Source organism: Bombina bombina, chromosome 5 (genome assembly GCF_027579735.1).
Source record: "Bombina bombina isolate aBomBom1 chromosome 5, aBomBom1.pri, whole genome shotgun sequence".
Taxonomy (NCBI): domain Eukaryota; kingdom Metazoa; phylum Chordata; class Amphibia; order Anura; family Bombinatoridae; genus Bombina; species Bombina bombina.
In genome coordinates this window covers 895,273,557-895,299,289 of record NC_069503.1, presented here as the reverse complement: position 1 = coordinate 895,299,289, position 25,733 = coordinate 895,273,557, and positions in this window count along the sequence as shown.

Sequence of the window (25,733 nt, the reverse complement as noted above, 5' to 3'; positions counted from 1 at the left end):
AGTGGAGGTGCATTACAAAGGTTTAGAAGCCCAATATTTTCAAGTTTTACTGCGGCCCATGCATGGAACTTCAGAAAGGTAGTTCCATTTAAAAAAATGTAATACAGCAAAAAAAACAAACCTCAAGACATATTTTAATGATTATCTAAACATTATCTATTAGGGCCACTGTAACAAAACATGACTGATCAAGTCCTCTGTAAAATGCATACTCTGAAAGTTATATATAATAAGACAATTTTCCTTGTAGTTGAATAATTATTACATCAAGATTACACCAGTAATAAAAGTATAATTTTAGTAAAGATGTTAAAGATGTTATTTTAAATACCTACCAGCCAGTGGTTCTTTATCAGGATATACAGCTGCCACCTCTGTGACATATTCTGCACTGTCTTCAGCTGAAGGCAACAAGTCTTCTGGGTAAAAACCTATCTCTTGTTTAGTGTCTATATCTCTCAATCGAATCTAGAAATATAAAATATATTGCATATACTTAGATCACATTAAGAATGCAGGTTTAACTACAAACCAAGAACATTTATAACTTATTAAAATGAATCTGACCCTGCAGCTTTATTTTTATTTTTTTAGTTTTCAAACAAGCTTTATTTATAAAAGAAGAAGCATTACATAAGAATAGTAGAGCTCAAAAACAATACGTAAAACTGCATAGTTCCAGTCTTTTAGCAATGGGTTAGACCCTTTTTCCTCAGAATGTCCACTTGCCATTGAATGTTATTGTAAACATAAGGTATTCGTATCTGTACATTGGTTAACTCTAGCTTCTTTAATGCTTGACTTTGAGCTTGTTTGAACGAGTAAAATTACCCGTTGTGTAAGTTATATAACATCTATATGGTATCATATTCGTTGAAATTTAACATCAGGGTTATATTAACTGTAACACTTATGAACTCAGCTTCTTTGCTACATACCACTGAGTTTTAAATTCCTGAGGTTGACACCCTCGTGGGTGTAGGGAAAGACAAAGGAGAGAGAATAGTATGGGGCTATTAGTATTTAAACGAAGAGGGAGAGAGGGAGAGGAAGGGAAAAGAAAAAAAAAAGGGGGGGGGTAAGAAGAGGAGGGGGGAGGGGTGTGGGGATGGGGTGGGAGAGAAATAAGGGATGGTCGGATGGGAATTCAGGCTGATAAGGGGGGGTTCAGTTGGCGTGGTTCACCCTCTGTCAGGTATTGAAAGCTCCATTTTATTAGTTCAGTTAATATCCTTCCATAGTTGCATTATAACCCTCTTCCCGTCCACTTCAGAACCATCATCTCATGAGTTGCAAGTCTACCAATCCTGAGATAATGATATCTTTCAAGGTTTAGCAACTCATCCACCCTGTTTCTCCACTCTCGTAGGCTTGGTATCTGAGCCTTCTTCCAGTATTTAGGAATCAGACCCTTTGCACTATTCAGCATGAGTAAGAGAAGTAGATATTTATCCTCTCCAATTACCTTGGGGAGACCCTGATAAATCAGGTATGAGGGTTTTGGTGGAATAATTACTCCCAGTATTCTGCTCATGTCTCCCAGCACCTTCTCCCAGAAGGATATTATATGTGGGCAGCTCCACCAAATGTGAAGAAGAGTTCCCTCCCCTCCACAACCTCTCCAGCATCCCCCACTTGTGTGTGGGTAGATTTTTTGCAGTCTATGGGGAGTAAGGTACCATCTACTAAGTAATTTATAATGGGCCTCCTGTAGCTTCATGGACACTGATGCTCTCCTAGCTCTCCCAAAGATTTTAAGCCAATCCTTATGCTCTATCTCCTGTCCCAGCTCTGTCTGCCAAGCCAGGGTATAGCTCGGAAGTGTGATTCCCTCCCTTGACATGAGGATTTTATAGATCTGGGAAATAAGGTGGGTCGGAGTCTGTGACATCACACAGAGGGCTTCAAATGGCGTCCTATTCCTAGAGAGTGTCGATTTATCTTTGTGTGTATCAAAGTAGTGCTTTATCTGTGTCATTCTAAACCACGAGGCAAAAATGTCTGGAGCCCATTCTACTAGTTCTGCCTGCGTTTTGAGCTTGCCCTGGTGTAAAATGTTGGACATGGAAACCTCCTGGAGTGTATAGTATGTTCCTACAGCGTGTGGAGCGCTCTCGATTCCCAAATCCGGGTTCTCCCGAATGGGTGTGTTTGGCGAGTGGGGCGAGGACAGTTGTGGGCCCCTGCTAATTAGTTTGTCCCATGTTGCGAACACCTCCGCCAACAGGGGGAATTGCTGTATTATGGATGGGTGATTTTTAGCTGAAACCCAGGCCTGTGCTCCTGTGTTACTGCATTTCAAAATATCGTTATCTATTTGCACCCATGCTTTATTGCGTAGGTTCTGACTCCATTCAACTAATCTCTGCAAGGATATGGCTCTTTGGTATTCCATCAATAATGGTACGCCTAGCCCCCCTCTATCTCTAGGCAGGTAGGTTGTGTGCCTTTTAATTCTGGGCTTTAGCCCATTCCAGATGTAGGATTCAATAGCTGACTGCATTTGCCGGATGTATGGTGTCGTCGGGGTGACTGGAACCGTTTGCATGATATATAACACCCTTGGAAGAATGTTCATCTTACTATCCGCCCCATCCACGAGATGGTTTTATTTTTCCAGTTATTTAAGTCCTTAATGACATCATCTCGGATGCGTTTATAATTGATCTCCGCTATCTCATGGATATCAGGTGAGATTAGAATCCCCAGATATTTGATAGTATGTTGTGCTATATTGATGGGGCATTCTATTAGGTGAGGATTGAACATTGCAGGTTGCTCTGTGATATTTAGTATCTCACATTTCTGGGAGTTAAGGAGGAAGTTCGAGACCTCCCCGAAAGCAGAGAACTCTAGCAAGGCCTCTCTAAGTGAGCTGGGGGAATCCGACAGTGTCAATAGGATGTCATCCGCGTACATCAAGAGCGTATGCTCTATCCCAGCAATGGCGAGGCCCCTAATACGAGTATTGGCTCTGATTTTACATGCCAAGACTTCAATTGTAAGAGCGAACAGGAGCGGCGAGAGGGGGCAAACTTGCCTGGTCCCGTTCCGAATATTAAAGGCTTTTGACAACATGCCATTAACCCTGATTTTGGCGTTTGGTGTTGAATAAAGGGACATAACCATATTTATAAAGCTGTTCCCAAACCCGAACCTCACCAGAGTGTGATGAATGAAAAGCCAATTCACCCGGTCAAACGCCTTTTCCGCGTCCTTTGTGACTAGGGCGAATGGCTGATTATGAACTTGGGCATACGTTATCATTTGAAGAGTCTTCAGAGTGTTATCTCTCGCCTCTCGGGCAGGAACAAAGCCCACCTGATCAGTAGAAACCAGGGTCGGCAGTAGCCTGTTGAGGCGGTTGGCTATGACCTTGGCCATGATTTTCACATCTGAATTCAAGAGTGATATCGGCCAATAGTTTTCTGGTTTATCCTGCGATTTGCCGGGCTTTGGGATAACTGTAATATATGCCTCTAGCATGGAGCTTGGCAAGCTTGGGGAGTCTGATAGTGTATGAAATAGCTTTGTCAATATTGGGGCTAGAGTGTCAACATATTTTTTATAATATTTAAGGCCAAAGCCATCTGGCCCAGGACTTTTCCCTGTAGGGAGGTCTTTAATTGCTTTTTTAACCTCTATAAGAGAGACAGGGGAGTCCAACGCTTCTCTGTCATCCTCTGTGATTTTATGGAGCTCAGCTCCTTCAAGGTATTCTATGATTTTTCTTTCCTCCTGTTCTCACCTTTCAAAATTCTCGCCTTCGTTGTTTGCTTGTTTTATGTTATACAACGATTGATAATACTTTCTAAAGGTATCCGCTATTGAGTTCGCGTCTGATTTAATGTTCCCTTCCTCATCTGTCATTTAATGGACATGGGACTTTAGCTTTTTACGCACCAGTGCCCTAGCTAGTAACTTTCCAGCCTTGTCCCCTTGCTCATAGTAGAGTTGCCTCAGTTTTAGTGCTTGCTTTTGGTATTCTTCCTGCAAGAATTTAACCAACCCCTCTCTAGCTGTGGTCAGTGTTTTCGTGAGTGTTTCTTCTGTCGGCTGCTCTTTGTGACTAAGTTCTGCCTTCTCTACCTGTGATAGTAGAGTTTGATATCTCTCCCTTCTTGCTTTTTTAAGTCTTGCCCCCCTACTGATAAGAAGCCCTCTGATGGTGCATTTATGTGCCTCCCATATAGTGGTGTCTGGTATGTGGTTATCTGCATTAAGGTGAAAGAATTCAGTGATAGCCCTGTTTAATTCTACCCCAAATAGCGGGTCATCGAGGAGAGTGTCATCCAGCTTCCACATATAGGGCGTTACTGGGACAGTGGGCCACAGGATAGAGCACCCTACTGGTGCATGGTCTGACCAGGTAATTGAGTAGATGTTACTGCTTTTCGTTATTGTAAGGCCTATTGTGTCTGTGAATAGGTAATCTATTCTAGTATATTTTCTATGAGGGTGTGAGTAGAAAGTGTAATTTTTGGCCGAAGGATGGTGTGTCCTCCACACATTGTGTATACCTAGGTCCGTCAGAGAAGTGATAATACATTTCAGTGTCTTATGTGGAACGCTAGATAGGCCATCAGATGTGTCCACCAATGGGACAAGAGGTGCATTGAGGTCTCCCCCTACATATAGGGTACCCACTTTCATCTCTAGGATTTTACGGATGACCTTTGGCAAGAAGAGGTGCTGGGAGTGATTTGGGCAGTAGACATTTGCTAAGGTGATTGGTCTATGGTGTAGTAGACCCGTGACCACAAGATATCTACCCTCCGGGTCTTTATATGTTTGAATAACCTGAAACTGTGTTTTAGCACTGAAAAGCATACCCACCCCATTCTTTTTGTTTGGCCCCGAAGCAAATATTGCAATGGGGTAGCGGTGAGAGCACCACTTTGGTTCTTGGCTCGCTGAGAAGTGCGTTTCTTGTATAAATACTATGTCCAAGCCCATTCTGTGCATATCCCTGACAATTATGGAGCGTTTGGAAGGGCTGTTCATCCCCTTTACATTAATAGTGGCAAGCTCCACTGGTAGCGGAATGTTCCGCTTCTGTCTTGGTGCTATGCTGTGCGGGATGTTGTGTAGGGTATTAGGAGTCCAAGGATGTTGGGGTGAAGGGGGGGGGGGGAGGAGGGGGAGAGGAGAGTAGAGGGTAGAAGTGAGTGTAAAGTAAAGGGAGGAGGTGTAGAAAGAGCAGGGGGGAGTAGTGAGTCAGAAAGGGATCAAGAATCTATAGGAAAGAAATTAGTAGGGGAAGGGGTTAGTTGTCTTCACTATGAAGACAAGAAGAAGCAATGTGTATCAAGTGCCAAAAAAAGATAAGTACTCTATTGAGTCAAACTTTAACAATTACTTCAACAAGTCAGGGGTAATTGTCCCTGTTATTTCCCTATAAGTGTAAACATATGTACATAACTTAGAAAATTAACGTTCTCTAGTTACACAAAAATTGCTGGAGTGTAAAAAAGTGAGAGTAAATGCGGTGAAAACAAATCATAATAGCAGTCAAACACAACGTACATCGTTAAATTTGCTGAACTGACATGACATGTCATATCTCCTATTGCTAGCTTATTCCTTTATCTTGTATGTACTGTACCCGCCTTACTTTTAAGAGGTGCACACCCCAAGTACGTGTTATAACTTCCTGACAATTTTTCTTAATATAGTTATATGATTATCAACAGGGTGGCCTCTTAGTATTTTGCTACTGACTGCATTCCCTCCTCCTTATCAGAAAGATCCTAACATCAGGCATAGGGGATAAGGGTGCTAGTTTTGAATTCCCTTTCATTATATCGTGTTGGCGGGCATGATCCTATTTTGGTAGCTTGGTATATATCAGCCCTATAAAATGACCTTTACCAGTTAACTTGCTACAGTGGGAGCGTCTGTCCTACCTAACTGTTCTCAAGTGTATTGCAACTACACTTCCAAACTTGAGCTTAAACTGTAAATACTGAAGGCAAGTATAAAACAATCAATAACAAGTTCACAAAAAATATAACATACGACCTGATAGGCACCCCTATAACATTCATCTTGCTGGTGTACAGAATGAAAGACTTGGGTCCTTAAATATCAGGAGTCCTTTATAGATAAGTCTATTGCTCTGCAGGTAGGCGATCTTCTCTAGGAGGTCTTCTTGGAACTCTATGATTGTCTTCACCCATGTCCTGTGGAGGGTTGATATGGAGGTCCAGTGCTTGGTTGAAGTTAGGCAGGTACTCTAATGTTTTAAGGACATGTGAAGCGTTATTTTTCATTGCTATCAAGCAGGTGGGAAATCCCCATCTATAAGGGATCTTTTTATCTTTGAGGACAGCCGTGACGAATCTCATATCTTTTCTCTTCTGCAGCGTAGTTGGGCATAAGTCTGAGTAGATCTGAATTTCTGAACCTCTAAATTCATAAGGCTGCTGCGTTCTGGCTAGCCTTAATATTTCTTCTTTTTCTTTGAACGATAGCAACTTCATTATGACGTCTCTGGGGGGTGCTCTGCTTGGCGGTTTGGGCCTCAGGGCCCTATGTGCTATTTCAATCTGCACCTCTGGTGCTGAGTCATCTCTTTTAAGACGTTTGACAAATTCTTGTATGTAGGTCTGAAGGGCAGGAGGGTCGACTGCTTCTGGTATGCCCCACAGCCGGAGGTTATTCCTCCTGCTCCTGTTCTCCAGGTCCTCTACACGGTCCATAAGAACCTGCACCATGCCGTCTTGAGCCTGTATATAGCTATTTTGGTGTTGCATATCCGAGATTAAGGTTTCTTGCTTCTCCTCAATTAGAGTGACCCGTTTTTTTAGTTCCCCAAACATGGCTTTAAAATCTTGCATGACCACCTTGATATCTTCCTTTGAGGAAAGGTGTCTGATATCTTCTTTTGTGATGTTAGATGGGCTATGCACCTGTCACTCAGATTCATGAACCTGCACCACCGCTGTTTGTTTTGTTGTGCCCTGGCCTGTGCTTCCTGCCGTTGACCCAGGGTCAGCTGGAGTAAAGTAGTTTTCCATAGCTGAAGATTGAGTGTTTTTTAAAGGTTTAGCAGATCTTTTACTTGCCATAACATATGGTTATACGGTGTCCTCCTAGGGCCTTTATCCCCCTGAGTCTGTAGGGGCCTGTATTATGCAGTATTTTAAGTGTCCTTGTCTGAGCGCCAGAACAATAATCTGTAAGTCACTATATGGTCAGCTTGAGTCTGTAAAGTATTATTATACACTGCTCCTCTGTAGGTAATGATTCTCTGGCAGTAGCTAAAATATTATAGGCCTGCTTATGTTCGTTTACAGTTTATAGTTTGTAGTGCAAGGTTATTTTGCAGGACTCTTAAATTTAATATGTTGCGTGTTGGCCTTTGTGCTAAAGTCCGGTACCCCTTTTTGAGGAGGCTATGTGGTCCTACCTTAGTCATCAGCGTGCTGTCTTAGCTCTCAGCCTGGGAACAGCCCTGTGTCTTGGGTAAGGCTTTTCCGCCGTCAGGCCTATGCAGACCACGTGGGTGTGGTCCGGTATCCCTGCTAGCAAAGACGGTTGCTTGTAATAGCTCAAATCTATGAGCGTTTGCTGAAGTTGCTTCCGTTAGGCAGCAAAATCACATGAAGCGAGGAGGAGGTATGTGATTGCGTTCCTCAGTCTGAACGCTCAGGTCTGAGTATGCCGGGAAGTGTCTGTTGGACCGCAACTCCGGGCTGTGTGTTAGTATGGTAAACGGCCCCTTATTTCCTCGCTGCTTTCTCTTTCAGGTCCCAGCTGTGACCCTTATCACTCCGGTGCTCTTATTTTCAGTTTAGGTTATGATGAGAACGCAAATTTTGGGCGAAATTGTAAGGGACTACGGAGCTCTAGAAAAATGCTGCCATCTAAGTCTGTGGCTAAGCACCGCCCCCTTATTTTTATTTTTTTTGTTCAAATTTGAACTGAGTACAGTAACTTACTACTTTATTGTGTTCCTTCTTGGGTATTTGTAGGACACATTGAAAATATGAGAACTTAAAGAGATATGAAACCCACATTTTTTCTTTCATGATTCAGATAGAGGGGCCGATTTATCATGTCTGTCCAACATTATCCGCTCAGCGGATCATGTCCGACAGACATCACTGAATTTAGCACTGTACAAGCAGTTCTGGTGAACTGCTTGTGCAATGCCACCCCCCTGCAGATTCACGGCTAATCGGCCGCTAACAGGGAGTGTCAACCCGATCGCATCTGATCGGGTTGATTACTGTCTGCCGCTCAGAGGCGGCGGACCAGTTAAGGAGCAGCGGTCTTAAGACCACTGCTTCTTAACTGCTGTTTCCGATGAGCCTGAAGGCTCGCACGGAAACAGATGTATTAGGCACCATACAGTGCCTAATAATTTGGCCCCAGAGTATGCAATTTTAGGCAACTTTCTAATTTACTTCTATTATCAATCAGCTAGATTACGAGTTGTGCGTTACGGTAAAAAAGCAGTGTTAAGAGGTCCTAACGCTACTTTTTTACACCCGCTGGTATTACGAGTCTTGAAGGTTTAGGGTCACCGCACACTTCTTTGGCCTTACCGCAAAATGACTTACGTAAACTTCGTAAAGTCTTTTTTCTATGGGACTTCCATAGCGCCGGTATTACGAGTCTGTCCTGGGAGGCCAAAAAGTGAGCGGTACACCCTCTCCTGTCAAAAGTCCTAACACATTTAAAAGTCAGTAGTTATGAGTTTTATGGTACAACGCCGTAGCATAAAAGTCATACCTAAAGTGCTAAAAAGTACACTAACACCCATAAACTACCTATTAACCCCTAAACCGCATCGCAAACACTAAAATAAAAATGTTAACCCCTAATCTGCCGCTCCGGACACCGCCGCCACCTACATTATATTTATGAACCCTTAATATGCTGACCCCAACATCGCCGACACCTACATAATATTTATTAACCCCTAATCTTCCGCCCCAATGTCGCTGTCACCTACCTACACTTATAACCCCTAATCTGCCGCCCCCAACGCCGCCGCCACTATAATAAACATATTAACCCCTAAACTGCCGCACTCCCGCCTCACAAACATTAGTTAAATATTATTAACCCCTAATCTGCCGTCCCTAACATTGACGCCACCTACATACATTTATTAACCCCTAATCTGCCGCCCTCAACGTCTCCGCCACCACCATATTAAAGTTATTAACCCCTAAACCTAAGTCTAAACCTAAATCTAACACCCACTAACTTAAATATCATTTAAATAAATCTAAATAAATATTCCTATCATTAACTAAATTATTCCTATTTAAAACTAAATACATACCTGTAAAACAAAACCTAAGCTAGCTACAATATAACTAATAGACACATTGTAGCTAGCTTAGGATTTATTTTTATTTTACAGGCAAGTTTGTATTTATTTTAACTAGGTAGAATAGTTATTAAATAGTTATTAACTATTTACTAACTACATAGCTAAAATAAATACAAATTTACCTGTAAAATAAAACCTAACCTAAGTTACACTAACACCTAACACTACACTATTATTAAATAAATTAACTAAATTAAATACAATTACCTAAATTAAATTAAATTAGCTAAAGTACAAAAATAATAACACTAAATTACAGAAAATAATAAACAAATTACAAAAATTTAAACTAATTACACCTAATCTAATAGCCCTATTAAAATAAAAAAGCCCCCCCAAAATAAAAAAAAACCCTAGCCTAAACAAAACTACCAATAGCCCTTAAAAGGGCCTTTTGCGGGGCATTGCCCCAAAGTAATCAGCTCTTTTACCTGTAAAAAAAAAAATACAAACAACCCCCTCAACAGTAAAACCCACCACCCACACAACCAACCCCCCAAATAAAATACTATCTAAAAAAACCTAAGCTCCCCATTGCCATGAAAAGGGCATTTGGATGGGCATTGCCCTTAAAAGGGCAGTTAGCTCTTTTGCTGCCCAAACCCTAATCTAAAAAATAAAACCCGCCCAATACACCCTTAAAAAAACCTAACACTAACCCCCTGAAGATCGACTTACCGGGAGACGTCTTCATCCAAGCCGGGCAAAGTGGTCCTCCAGACGGGCAGAAGTCTTCATCCAAGCTGGGCAGAAGTGGTCCTCCAGGTGGGCAGAAATCTTCATCCAGACGGCATCTTCTATCTTCATCCATCCGGCGCGGAGCGGGTTCATCTTCAAGACATCCGACGTGAAGCATCTCCTTCTGGCGATGACTAAAACAGAATGAAGGTACCTTTAAGTGACGTCATCCAAGATGGCGTCCCTTAGATTCCGATTGGCTGATAGAATTCTATCAGCCAATCAGAATTAAGGTAGAAAAAATCCTATTGGCTGATGCAATCAGTCAATAGGATTGAAGTTCAATCCAACTGGCTGATCCAATCAGCCAATAGGATTGAGCTCGCATTCTATTGGCTGTTCCAAGTCGTCAACTGCAAATACACTTGAATTCTGCAGCATAATTGTGGCGAGCCTGATTCGCCTCATTTATCAAACCCTACAGACCGGCAAAAGTTTAAATCTGTGACGTAACATACGATTTGCCGGTCTCAGTCTGACACAGATCGATGCTTACGTCATTACAGATGTTCCAAATACAAATTCGGCACTATCTGACAACTTTTGCTAGTTATCAACTTTCTAACAGGTACGCTCGCCACTATTCTGGCCCAGCATACCTGCTTTTCAATCCGCCGCCCTGCAGGCCGTAGGAATCTATGGGAGTCGGAAAGCAGCGAAAGCTTATGTTCCATGCTACCAGATATCCCATTGATTCCTATTGGAGAATAAAATTTATGTTTACACCTAACACCCTAACATATACCCCAAGTCTAAACACCCCTAATCTGCCGCCCTCTACAACCCCGCAACCTACATAAAGTTATTAACCCCTATTCCACCGCTCCCGGACCCCGCCGCCACCTAAATAAATATACAGTGGGGCAAAAAAGTATTTAGTCAGCCAACAATTGTGCAAGTTCTCCCACTTAAGAAGATGAGAGAGGCCTGTAATTTTCATCATAGGTATACCTCAACTATGATAGACAAAATGTGAAAACAATTACAGACAATCACATTGTCTGATTTGGAAATAATTTATTTGCAAATTATGGTGGAAAATAAGTATTTGGTCACCTACAAACAAGCAAGATTTCTGGCTCTCACAGACCTGTATCTTCTTCTTTAAGAGGCTCCTCTGTCCTCCACTCATTACCTGTATTAATGGCACCTGTCTGAACTTGTTATCAGTATAAAAGACACCTGTCCACAACCTCAAACGGTCACACTCCAAACTCCACTATGGTGAAGACCAAAGAGCTGTCGAAGGACACCAGAAACAAAATTGTAGACCTGCACCAGGCTGGGAAGACTGAATCTGCAATAGGCAAGCAGCTTGGTGTGAAGAAATCAACTGTGGGAGCAATAATTAGAAAATGGAAGACATACAAGACCACTGATAATCTCCCTTGATCTGGGGCTCCACGCAAGATCTCACCCCTTGGGGTCAAAATGATCACAAGAACGGTGAGCAAACTTTCCAGCACCACAAGGGGGGACCAAGTGAATGACCTGCAGAGAGCTGGGACCAACGTAACAAAGGCTACCATCAGTAACACACTATGACACCAGGGACTCAGATCCTGCAGTGCCAGACGTGTCCCCCTGCTTAAGCCAGTACATGTCCGGGCCCGTCTGAAGTATGCTAGAGAGCATTTGGATGATCCAGAAGCGGATTGGGAGAATGTCATATGGTCAGATGAAACCAAACTAAAACTGTTTGGTAGAAACACTCATCGTGTTTGGAGGAGAGAGAATGCTGAGTTTCAACCAAAGAACACTATACCTACTGTGAAGCATGGGGGTGACAACATGATGCTTTGGGGCTGTTTCTCTGCAAAGGGAACAGGACGACTGATAAGTGTACATGAAAGAATGAATGGGGCCATGTATTGTGAGATTTTGAGTGCAAACCTCCTTCCATCAGCAAGGGCATTGAAGATGAAATGTGGCTGGTCTTTCAGCATGACAATGATCCCAAACACACCGCCCGGGCAACGAAGGAGTGGCTCCGTAAGAAGCATTTCAAGGTCCTGGAGTGGCCTAGCCAGTCTCCAGATCTCAACCCCATAGAAAACCTTTGGAAGGAGTTGAAAGTCCGTGTTGCCCAGCAACAGCCCCAAAACATCACTGCTCTAGAGGAGATTTGCATGCAGGAATGCGCCAACATACCAGCAAAAGTGTGTGACAACCTTGTGAAGACTTACAGAACACATTTGACCTCTGTCATTGCCTACAAAGGATATATAACAAAGTATTGAGATGAACTTTTGATATTGACCAAATACTTATTTTCCACCATAATTTGCAAATAAATTCTTTCCAAATCAGACAATGTGATTGTCTGGATTTGTTTCCACATTTTGTCTCTCATAGTTAAGGTATACCTGTGATGAAAATTACAGGCCTCTCTCATCTTCTTAAGTGGGAGAACTTGCACAATTGGTGGCTGACTAAATACTTTTTGCCCCACTGTATTAACCCCTATCCCACCGCTCCCGGAGCCCATCGCAACTAAATAAATGTATTAACCCTTAAACCCCTGGCCTCCAACATCACTACCACTTACTAAACTTATTAATCCCTAAACTGCCAGCCCCCTACATCGCCATAAACTTAATTAAACTATTAACCCCTAAACCTAACAACCCACTAACTTTACATTAAAATTACCTCATCACTATCTTATAATAAATTTAAACTTACCTTTAGAATTAAATTAAACTATATTAAACTATTAATTAACCTACCCTAACTGTTATACTACAATTACATTAAACTATATTAAACTAATTATGAATCTACACTAACTATTATACTAAAATTATATTAAACTATTAATTAATCTACTCTAACTATTATACTAAAATTACAATAAACTATATTAAACTATTAATCTACCCTAACTATTATACTAAAATTACATTAAACTACAAATTAAATTAAATATATTATATATTTAAAAACCTAACCCTACTCAAGTTTTTAAATCTACTATTAAAAATTACAAAGTTACAAAAAACTAACAACTAAGTTACACAAAATAAATACTAAGTTACACAAAATAACAAACACTAAGTTACACAAAATAAAAAATAAATGATCAAATATTTAAACTAATTACACCTAATCTAAGAGCCCTCTGAAAATAAAAAAGCTATTAACCTATTAACCCCTAAACTGAGGCCCCCCACATCGCAAACACTAAAATACATTTTTTAACCCCTAATCTGCCGAATAGGACATCGCCGCCACTATAAAAAATATATTAACCCCTAAACCGCCGCTCTCCCGCATCGCAAACACTAGTTAAATATTATTAACCCCTAATCTGCCGTCCCTAACATCGCCGACACCTACCTACATTTATTAACCCCTAATCTGCCGCCCCAACTATATTAAATGTATTAACCCCTAAATCTATGTCTATCCCTAACAATACCCCCCTAACTTAAATATAATTTAAATAAATCTAAGTAAAATAACTACAATTAACTAAATTATTCCTATTTAAAACTAAATACTTACCTATAAAATAAACCCTAAGATAGCTACAATATAACTGATAGTTACATTGTAGCTATTTTAGGATTTATTTTTATTTTACAGGCAACTTTGTGTTTATTTTAACTAGGTAGAATAGTTATTAAATAGTTATTAACTATTTAATAGCTACCTAGTTAAAATAAAGTCAAATTTACCTGTAAAATAAAACCTAACCTAAGTTACAATTACACCTAACACTACGCTATAATTAAATTAATTCACTAAACTAAATACAATTAAATACAATTAAATACAATTATCTAAAGTACGAAAAAAAAAACACTAAATTACAGAAAATAATAAAATAATTACAAGTTTTTTAAACTAATTACACCTAATCTAATCCCCCTAATAAAATAAAAAAAGCCGCCCAAAATAATAAAAAGTCCTACCCTATACTTAATTACAAATAGCCTTTAAAAGGGCCTTTTGCGGGGCATTGCCCCAAAGTAATCAGCTCTTTTACCTGTAAAAAAACATACAATACCCCCCCAACATTAAAACCCACCACTCACACACCCAACCCTACTCTAAAACCCACCCAATCCCCCCTTAATAAAACCTAACACTAACCCCTTGAAGATCACCCTACCTTGAGAAGTCTTCACCCAACCGGGCCGAAGTCCTCCACGAAGCTGGCAGAAGTGGTCCTCCAGACGGGCAGAAGAGGTCCTCCAGACAGGCAGAAGTCTTCATCTAGGTGGCATCTTCTATCTTCATCCATCCGGTGCGGAGCGGCTCCAACTTCAAGACATCCAACATGGAGCATCCTCTTCAAACGACGGCCGACTGAAGAATGAAGGTTCCTTTTAATGACGTCATCCAAGATGGCCTCCCTTCAATTCCGATTGGCTGATAGAATTCTATCAGCCAATCGGAATTAAGGTAGAAAAAATCCTATTGGCTGATGCCATCAGCCAATAGGATTGAAGTTCAATCCTATTGGCTGATCCAATCAGCCAATAGGATTGAGCTGGCATCAGCCAATATGATTTTTTCTACCTTAATTCTGATTGGCCGATAGAATTCTATCAGCAAATCGGAATTGAAGGGACGCCATCTTGGATGACGTCATTTAAAGGAATCTTCATTCTTCAGTCGGCCGTCGTTTGAAGAGGATGCTCCACGTCGGATGTCTTGAAGATGGAGCCGCTCAGCGCCAGATGGATGAAGATAGAAGATTCCACCTGGATGAAGACTTCTGCCCGTCTGGAGGACCTCTTCTGCCTGTCTGGAGGACCACTTCTGCAGGCTCCGTGGAGGACTTCGGCCCGGTTGGGTGAAGACTTCTCAAGGTAGGGTGATTTTCAAGGGGTTAGTGTTAGGTTTTTTTAAGGGCAGATTGGGTGGGTTTTAGAGTAGGGTTGGTTGTGTGGGTGGTGGGTTTTAATGTTGGGGGGGTATTTGTACTTTTTTTTTTACAGGTAAAAGAGCTGATTACTTTGGGGCAATGCCCCGCAAAAGGCCCTTTTAAGGGCTATTTGTAATTTAGTGTAGGGTAGGGCTTTTTTTTATTTGGGGGGCATTTTTATTTTGTTAGGGGGATTAGAGTAGGTGTAATTAGTTTACAATTCTTGTAATTATTTTATTATTTTCTGTGATTTAGTGTTTTTTTTTCTGTACTTTAGATAATTTATTTAAATTGTAATTCATTGTATTTAGTTTAGGTAATTAATTTAATTATAGTGCAGTGTTAGGTGTAATTGTAACATAGGTTAGGTTTTATTTTACAGGTAATTTTGTATTTATTTTAACTAGGTAGTTATTAAATAGTTAAATATTTAATAACTATTGTACCGAGTTAAAATAAATACAAAGTTGCCTGTAAAATAAAAATAATCCCTAAACTAGATACAATGTAACTATTAGTTATATTGTAGCTATCTTAGGGTTTATTTTATAGGTAAGTATTTAGTTTTAAATAGGAATAATTTAGTTAATGATAGGAATTTTATTTAGATTTATTAAAATTATATTTCAGTTAGGGGGGTTAGGTTTAGGGTTAAACTTAGGTTTAGGGGTTAATAACTTTATTATAGTTGCGGCGACATTGTGGGAGGCAGATTAGGGGTTAATAAATGTAGTTAGGTTGCGGCGACATTGGGGGCAGCAAATTAGGGGTTAATAAATATAATGTAGGGTTTGACGATGTTGGGGGCAGCAGATTAGGGGTTCATAACTATAATGTAGGTGGCAGCGGTGTCTGGAGCAGCAGATTAGGGGTTAATAATATAATGCAGATTAGAGGTTAATAAGTGTAGGATTAGGGGTGTTTATACTTGGGGTTCATGTTAGGGTGTTTGGTGTAGACATAAATTTTATTTCCCCACAGGAATCAATGGGGCTGCGTTAGAAGCTGAACGCTGCTTTTTTTGCAGATGTTAGGTTTTTTTTTTTCAGCCGGCTCTCCCCCATTGATTCCTATGGGGAAATTGTGCACAAGCACGTTTTACCTGCTCACCACTACCGTAAGCAGCGCTGGTATTGAGGTGAGATTTGGAGCTAAATTTTGCTCTTCGCTCACTTTTTTGCGGTTAACGCCGGGTTTGTAAAAACCCGTAATACCAGCGCTGTCTGCAAGTGAGCGGTGAGGGAAAACTGCTCTTTACCACCGCACCCCTGTTAACGCAAAACTTGTAATCTAGGTGTTTGTGATTACATATATTGTTTATATAACCAATTAAGTTTTACCATTACTTTAAGTAATACAGCAAGTAAATTCAAATACCTATAGCAATAAAGGCTGGTTACTCACAGGCCAAAAAATAATGTAGCAGGAAATATAACGATCATATATTCAGTCCAGTGAATAGCAAAATATTTAGTTGAACAAGAGGTTCTGCAAGGTTGGAGCAATCAAGCTAGAAGTCAGTGTATGACAAACAAGGTAGCTGAAATAAGAGATACTGCAATGCTAGACCAAACTGGTTCAGATGACTTAAAATAGATTTCAGCAAACAAAGCAGGGTGATACACAGGTATTCAAGCAGAAGGTTATTTAACTATAACAGTTTTCAACAAATACAGTCTGATGAAAAAGCAGACATTTTAAAAAAAGCTTCTAATTTAATTCTATTATCACATTTGCTTCATTCTCATGGTATTCTTTGTTGAAGAGATACCTTGGTAGGTAGCGAGCACATACCTGAAGCACTACATGACAGGAAAAAGTGCTGCCCTCTACTGATCTAGCTTATGTATAACATTGTTGCAAAACTGCTGTCATATAGTGCTGCAAACATGTGCCTACCTTTCTGCTTTTCAACAAAGAATATCAAGAAGACTAAGAACATTTGCTAATAGAAGTACAATTGAAAGTTGTTTAAAATTGTATGCACTATGTCCCTTTAAGCCACCCAGGTATGTTTTGATTTCTATGATTTATAAGTATTCTCTAGGGGAATGACTTTGCACTTGGCATATCTATGATATCCAATACATCATCTCTCACCTAAAAGCAATCTATAAATAACACCCTATTCCATCATTAATTAATCATAATCAGAAATGTTAGCACGTTATGCCCCTCCCCCCCAGAAGTTTAATATTATTCTGATGAGCAAAAGCTAAAAGCAGTTCCCCCACTTCAGATTGCAAGTGAGCATTGTGTGTGCCGGATTAAAACTCTGTGTATGTGTAGCCATTAATGCTTTACAGGAAACACAAAACTATAGTCGTATTGAATGCTGCAGCTGATTGTTGCTGCTGCAGTATTTCTTAGCAAAAACACTCTGACATAATAAAACATGAGATAACATCTTTATAGCTGAGGTTTATGAGTTATGTAAAAACTATGAATGAGGATGGTTCCAAGGACATTCCTTCTTTGATATACCGCAATGCTTTAAAGCTTTGTTCTTCAACAAATTACTGATGAAGCCCCTATGAAGCAGTCACAATCAATTAGTGTGATAGGTACCTTGTGCAGCTGGATTTGTCTCCCAAAGCTCAGACTCATGGATATGAATGAGAGTTTTATTATCTCCCCAATGTCTCCAACATTCAGCTGTCAAAAGAGATAATAGATGATAGTGCTTTCATACCAGTAAATTTATGAACTGTGCTGAAATATGTACAGATAATATATAATATGAGCAGTGTCACAGGATATTTCTATTTATAAATGTTAATAAATTCAAGTAGTATTCTGTAAGCAAAATGGTTATAATCAAAATACTATAGATGCCACATCCACTTCTGTAAGAAACAAAATACATTATAAAATGTCACAAAGCGGCTAGATTAAAAGTGAGGCACTAACTGTTGCACGCCAGCAATATCGGGTTCTTTCCTTTTTTTGCATGCAACGGAAAAAGCGCTTGTATAACAAGTTGAAACTAAACGTTATGGCAAGAGCACAATCGTGATTTTTGCTTGTTGGGTTTATGCGACACACAAACTCATGTAAGGGGTTGTGCGTTAATAAAAAAATTTCACTAAACACAACATAAATACATTTAGCATTACCGTTACACTCATATAAACACTATTTGATAAAAATTATTAATATAAATGAAAAAAGACTTATAAGGGTTCAAAGGTATGTTGTTAGATATATAGACAATGTGTTTGACTGCAAAGGGCTATATTGTGTATATATACATAAATATACATTTCTTAATATGTGTATGCATGTATATATATATATATATATATATATATATATATATATATATGTATGTATGTGTGTGGATATATGTGTTCATATGTATGTATGTGTTTATGTTTTTACTTTATAATTGCTATACATATTTAACATGTTCTTCACTTACATGAAAATTTAATTTTTATTGTAAATACATTTCTATGTGCATCTGTATACCTATATATGTATATATGTATATCTATTCCTTAAGATATATAGGTATATATATTTATTTTACATTAGCATTATCATATATATATATATATATATATATATATATATATATATATATATATATATATATATATATATATAGATAATAATACAAATAATTATGTGAAGAACATAGGAATGTAAAATATGCGTAAATGTGCGATTTGTGTTTTGCACTAATCGTCAGGTTTTGCTTGCGTGCAGACTTTTAAAGGGACAGTTTACACCAGAATATTTATTGTTTTAAAATATAGATAATCCCTTTATTACCCATTCCCCAGTTTTGTATAACAAACACAGTTATATTAATACATTTTTTTACCTCTGTGATTATCTTGTATCTATGCCTTTGCAAACTGCCCCTTATTTCAGTTCTTTTGACAGACTCGCATTTTAGCCAATCAGTGCTGGCTCCTAGGAACTCCACATGCATGAGCACAGTGTTATCCATATAAAACACATGAACACCCGCTAGTGGTGAAAAACTGTCAAAATGCCCTGAGCTAAAAGGCGGCCTTCAAGGGTTTAGAAATTAGCATATGAACCTCCTAGATTTAGCTTTCAACTAAGAATACCAAGAGAACAAAGCAAAATTGGTGATAGAAGTAAATTGGAAAATTGTTTAAAATTACATGCCCTATATCAATAATGAAAGTTTGTTTTGGACTAGACTGTCCCTTTAACTTTTAACTTGTTATATGCGTATAACCCAGCACAAGAGTAAAAATTACTTCTAGCTAAGGATACACACGTAATCTAGCCCTGAGTGTGGTGTGTATTTAATTAACCCCTTAATGACCACAGCACTTTTCCATTTTCTGTCCGTTTGGGACCAAGGCTATTTTTACATTTCTGCTGTGTTTGTGTTTAGCTGAAATTTTCCTCTTACTCGTTTACTGTACCCACACATATTATATACCGTTTTTCTCGCCATTAAATGGACTTTCAAAATATACCATTATTTTCATCATATCTTATAATTTACTATAAAAAAAATTATAAAATATGAGGAAAAAATGGAAAAAAACACACTTTTTCTAACTTTGACCCCCAAAATCTGTTATACATCTACAACCACCAAAAAAAACATATGCTAAATAGTTTCTAAATTTTGTCCTGAGTTTAGAAATACCCAATGTTTACATGTTCTTTGATTTTTTTGCAAGTTATAGGGCCATAAATACAAGTAGCACTTTGCTATTTCCAAGCCACTTTTTTTCAGAATTAGCGATAGTTATATTGGGACACTGATATCTTTCAGGAATCCCTGAATATCCATTGACATGTAGATATTTTTTTTTAGAAGACATCCCAAAGTATTGATCTAGGCCCATTTTGGTATATTTCATGCCACCATTTCACCACCAAATGCGATCAAATAAAAAAAAATTGTTCACTTTTTCACAATTTTTTTCACAAACTTTAGGTTTCTCACTGAAATTATTTACAAAAAACTTATGCAATTATAGCATACATGGTTGTAAATGCTTCTCTGGGATCCCCTTTGTTCATAAATAGCAGACATATATGGCTTTGGTTTTGCTTTTTACTAATTAGAAGGCTGCTAAATGCGACTGCGCACCACACGTGTATTATGCCCAGCAGTGAAGGGGTTAATTAGGGAGCATGTAGGGAGCTTCTAGGGTTAATTTTAGCTTCAGTGTAGTGTAGTAGACAACCCCAAGTATTGATCTAGGCCCATTTTGGTATATTTCATGCCACCATTTCACCGCCAAATGCAATCAAATTAAAAAAAACGCTAAATTTTTCACAATTTTAGGTTTCTCACTAAAATGATTTACAAACAGCATGTGCAATTATGGCACAAATGGTTGTAAATGGTTCTCTGGGATCCCCTTTGTTCAGAAATAACAGACATATATGACTTTGGCGTTGCTTTTTGGTAATTAGAAGGCCGCTAAGTGCTGCTGCGCATCACACGTGTATTATGGCTAGCAGTGAAGGGGTTAATTAGGTAGTTTGTAGGGAGCTTGCAGGGTTAATTTTAGCTTTAGTGTAGAGATCAGACTCCCACCTGACACATCAGACCCCCTGATCCCTCCCAAACAGCTCCCTTCCCTCCCCCACCCCACAATTGTCCCCACCATCTTAAGTACTGGCAGAAAGTCTGCCAGTACTAAAATAAAAGTGTTTTTTTAAAAAAAAAAAAAAATACATTTTTAGCATATTTACATATGCTACTTTGTAGGATCCCCCCTTAGCCCCCAACCTCCCTGATCCCCCCCCAAAACAGCTCTCTAACCCCCCCCCCCCCTGCCTTATTGGGTTTACCCAGTTTGCAAGAATTTTTTTTTTTTATGATTTCTGTAGTGTAGCTTCCCCCCCCCCCCCACAGACCAATCCCCCACCCCCTGATTAAGCTATTTTATATATATAAAAACTAATTTTTATTAACTTTTTAAATTTTAATACAAACTTTTTTTCTGTAGTGTAGCGGTTCCCACCCGCTCCCTCCCCGTGCACGCGCCCGCCCCCACCCTCCCGTGCACGCGCGCGCCTCTGATCACCTCCGCCCACGATCCCGCCCCCCTACACATCATCAAGGCCATCGATGGCCGCCACCCGCCTCCCGAACCGGCTCCCACCCGCCAACGAATTTAGCCGGTAATGTCCGGTGCAGAGAGGGCCACAGATTGCTAAAAAAGGTTATTGCAGGATGCCTCAATATCGAGGCATCACTGCAATAACCGGAAAGCAACTGGAAGCGAGCAGGATCGCTTCCAGCTGCTTTCCAGACCAAGGACGTACGCCACACGTCCTCGGTCATTAAGTGTATTTTTTTTGAGGACGTGTGGCGTACGTCCTTGGTCGTTAAGGGGTTAAAGAAAGAGACATTAAAGCTTTTTTTATGTTTTGCATCTTAAAAGGATATTATAAATTGTACAAGAGATTTTTATTTTTGAAAAATGAAAATTTCTGTTTTGAAAATACTATCGGCCGGATTACAAGTGGAGTGCAAATTAAAGCTCCAGCTTGAACGCTAGATTAATTGCGCTAGAAGTAAGATTTTTGAGCTCGTTGGGTTGGGCTCGTATTATGAGTTGAAAGTAAACTATTTTCGCTCTGGTGGTAACCCGAAGAGTCCAAAAATCTGAAGTTAGAATATTGCGTGCAAGTGGAAAAAAACACACCACTCTTGCACAAACACAATCGCATATTCTCATTTGCGCTAACCCGACATGAAAATATGACTAATTCACATTCCTATATTCTGCTCATAACAGAATATGTTCTATTTATTCATAAATAAATATCTCCACATATATCACATGGTCTTTTGGTACAGTATATATCTATACCTCCCTCTCTCGCTTTCTCTTTCTCTCTCTCTCTCTCTCTCTCTCTCTCTCTCTATATATATATATATATATATATATATATATATACATGATTATATATAGGCATCCAGATATATATATATATATATATATATATATATATATATATGTGAATATCTATTTATATATACATATAACATATTCTGTTATGTGAAGAACATTGGAACTTTAAATATTTACAGTAAATATATACTTTAGTAAAAACCTTTATTAAATATGAATATTGCAAAAATATGCTTTTGTTTTTCGTCTTCTTAAAGGTAAAGGGCTCCAATGCACTTACTGTCTACATATGTATACATATGTATGTATGTGTTTATATGTGTATATATATATATATATATATATATATATATATATATATATATATATATATATATGTCTGTAAATACATATATGAACATATAAATACATAAATACACATGTACACATATGTATATATATATACATACATATACATATTTAGACATATATATGTATGTATGCATGTATGTCTATGTTAAAGCCCTTTGTCTGCCTTTTTTCCTAACACCTCAGATCTCATATCTTTGAGCTTCTTTAACTTTTGTATGCAATTTTTTTTGTAATACTTTTAATTAGATGGTGTTATTATAAGTGTAATTCAGGGCTCAAGTTGACCGGGGACGCATGGGAACGGAGTTCCTGCACTATTTTTGCAGGAGGAACTAAGTTCCCTATGGACAGAAAACAGAAATACTTAAGTTAACACTGATGATGCTGGTGGGAGGAGCTGGAGCACAGTCTGTTTAGAGGGATAGTGAGTACCTCTAGTAATGGACAGTAACATGTCCAACATTACACAAAATACAAGTCTGTAATGGTCCTGCTGTTTTATCACCCTGCACTGTGTGGAACACATGGTGCTTACATTTCTGTGTGGCTTGCTTTGGGGTTTTTAGATCCCCTCAGCAGAAATAGGACTATTGCACCTTAAGTGGGTGACAGACGAGGATTTTAAGGCCCAAAGGCAACTATTGAACCATTCATTGGATTTAATTTGCTTTCATTAACTAAAGTGTATAGATTATATACATATAGTCTTGGTGAGTTGCCACACTTTTTTTTGTAGGACTTGACCCCTGGTGTAAGTGTACTTGTAATGTATTTTTTATGTGTTTTGTACAACTTTTATGTTTCGAAAAACAGTTAATCAAAGCTCTGAAGTCGCAGTGATCATTCTAGCTTAAATGATGATTGCGCAAACCTTTGCAATATATCTGTCGCGATCGCTCAGCTGCTGATCGCTTCCTATGTCTCAGCGCGGTAGCGCCTTCATTGGTTGCTTAGCAACCCTGTTCCTGTCGGCTCTTCCGATGACGTCAGGAGGCCTTCTTATTCTGGCGTCTCCTCTCATCGGTGCCTGTTTGTTGTTACTCATGGGCTATGTGAGTACAAATTTATTCTTGTGATTCCTGAATTTGTGCCTGCTTATTCTGAACCCTAAACCCCTACCTGCCTGATATCGTTGCTGGACACTGCTTACCTGACTACTCTATTGGTTGACCCCTGCCTGCCTGATAACACGTTGCTGGACACTGCTTACCTGACTACTCTATTGGTTAACCCCTACCTGCCTGATAACACGTTGCTGGACACTGCTTACCTGACTACTCAATTGGTTAACCCCTACCTGCCTGATAACACGTTGCTGGACACTGCTTACCTGACTACTCTATTGGTTAACCCCTACCTGCCTGATAACACGTTGCTGGACACTGCTTACCTGACTACTCTATTGGTTAACCCCTACCTGCCTGATAACAAGTTGCTGGACACTGCTTACCTGACTACTCTATTGGTTAACCCCTACCTGCCTGATAACACGTTGCTGGACACTGCTTACCTAACTACTCTATTGGTTAACCCTTACCTGCCTGATTACACATTGCTGGACATTGCTTACCTGCCTACTCTATTGGTTAACCCGTACCTGTCTGATAATACGTTGCTGGACATTGCTTACCTGACTACTCTTTTGGTTGACTCCTATCTGCCTGATTACACGTTACTGGATATTGCTTGCCTGACTATTCTATTGGTTAACCCTTACCTGCCTGATTACACGTTGCTGGACATTGCCTGCCTGATTATTCTATTGGTTAACCATTTCTACACAAAGTTTCTTCTCCTGACCCTGCTGTGTCATCTTCCAGTCTATTACTGTGAGTATATTATACTACAGCTGTCGCAGGGTCAGGTCCTGGTATATACTCACTGTGCTAGGGTGTTATTAACCTCATTCTAGCATTTGGGTCTAACTCTGGACTTTACCTATCCTGACAATATCCCTTGTGCTCCATTTGTAATCTAGTCCCATGTTTGTTTTTTTATGATTGCTGATGTGTGTACAGACTACAAAAATTACTGTGACAGTTGCCCTTAGCAGCCAATAAGCAGTGCACCAGATACTTGTGAAACCTGAGCAAATAAATGCTATTAATATTACTTTCATTACCAATTAAAAAATATTATAAATTTGTCAAGTACAAAAATGTTAAATATTCTCTTTCATAGACACAATAAAAACATTTTAAATTGATTGTCCCTTTAATTTAACATAATGAGACCAGTAGCAAACTAACGGCTAGATTATGAGTTTTGCGCTATGAGTAAAAAAGCAGCGTTAAGGCTCATAACGCTGATTTTTCACTACCTCTGCTATTACGAGTCTTGTAGGTACAGCTGTCCCGCACACTTTTTTGGCCGTACCGCAAATTAAGTTACGGAATTTGCGTAAAGTCTTTTTTCAATGGGACTTCCATAGCGCCGGTATTACAAACTTTTTTTTTGAGGCCAAAAAGTGAGCGGTACAGCCTATTCCGCAAGATTTGTAATGCAATCTAAAGTCAGTAGTTATGAGTTTTATGCTACAACGCAGTAACATAAAACTCGTAACTAAAGAGCTAAGAAGTACACTAACACCCATAAACTACCTATTAACCCCTAAACAGAGGCCTTTCCCACATCACAAACACTAAAATAAAATTATTAACCCCTAGTCTGCCGCTCCGGACATCGCCGCCACTATAATAAACATATTATCCCCTAAACCGTCGCACTCCCACCTCCCAAACACTAGTTAATATTATTAACCCCTAATCTGCCAACCTTAACATCGCCGCAACCTACATTACAGTTATTAACCCCTAATCTGCCGCCCCCAACGTTGCCGCCACTATACAAAAGTTATTAACCCCTAAACCTAAGTCTAACCATAACCCTAACACCCCCTAACTTAAATATAATTAAAAGAAATCTAAATAGAAATTCCTATCATTACCTAAATAATTCCTATATAAAACTAAATACTTACCTGTAAAATAAACCCTAAGCTAGCTACAATATAACTAATAGTTACATTGTAGCTAGCTTAGGGTTTATTTTTATTTTACAGGCAAGTTTGAATTTATTTTAACTAGGTAGAATAGTTACTAAATAGTTATTAACTATTTACTAACTACCTAGCTAAAATAAATACAAATTTACCTGTAAAATAAAACCTAACCTGAGTTACACTAACACCTAACACTACAATTAAATAAATTACCTAAATGAAATACAATTACCTAAATTACAACAAAAACATAATTTATGCTTACCTGATAAATTTATTTCTCTTGTAGTGTATCCAGTCCACGGATCATCCATTACTTATGGGATATTCTCCTTCCCAACAGGAAGTTGCAAGAGGATCACCCCAGCAGAGCTGCTATATAGCTCCTCCCCTAACTGCCATATCCAATCATTCGACCGAAACAAACAGAGAAAGGAGAAACCATAGTGTGCAGTGGTGACTGTAGTTTAATAAAATTTTAGACCTGCCTTAAAATGACAGGGCGGGCCGTGGACTGGATACACTACAAGAGAAATAAATTTATCAGGT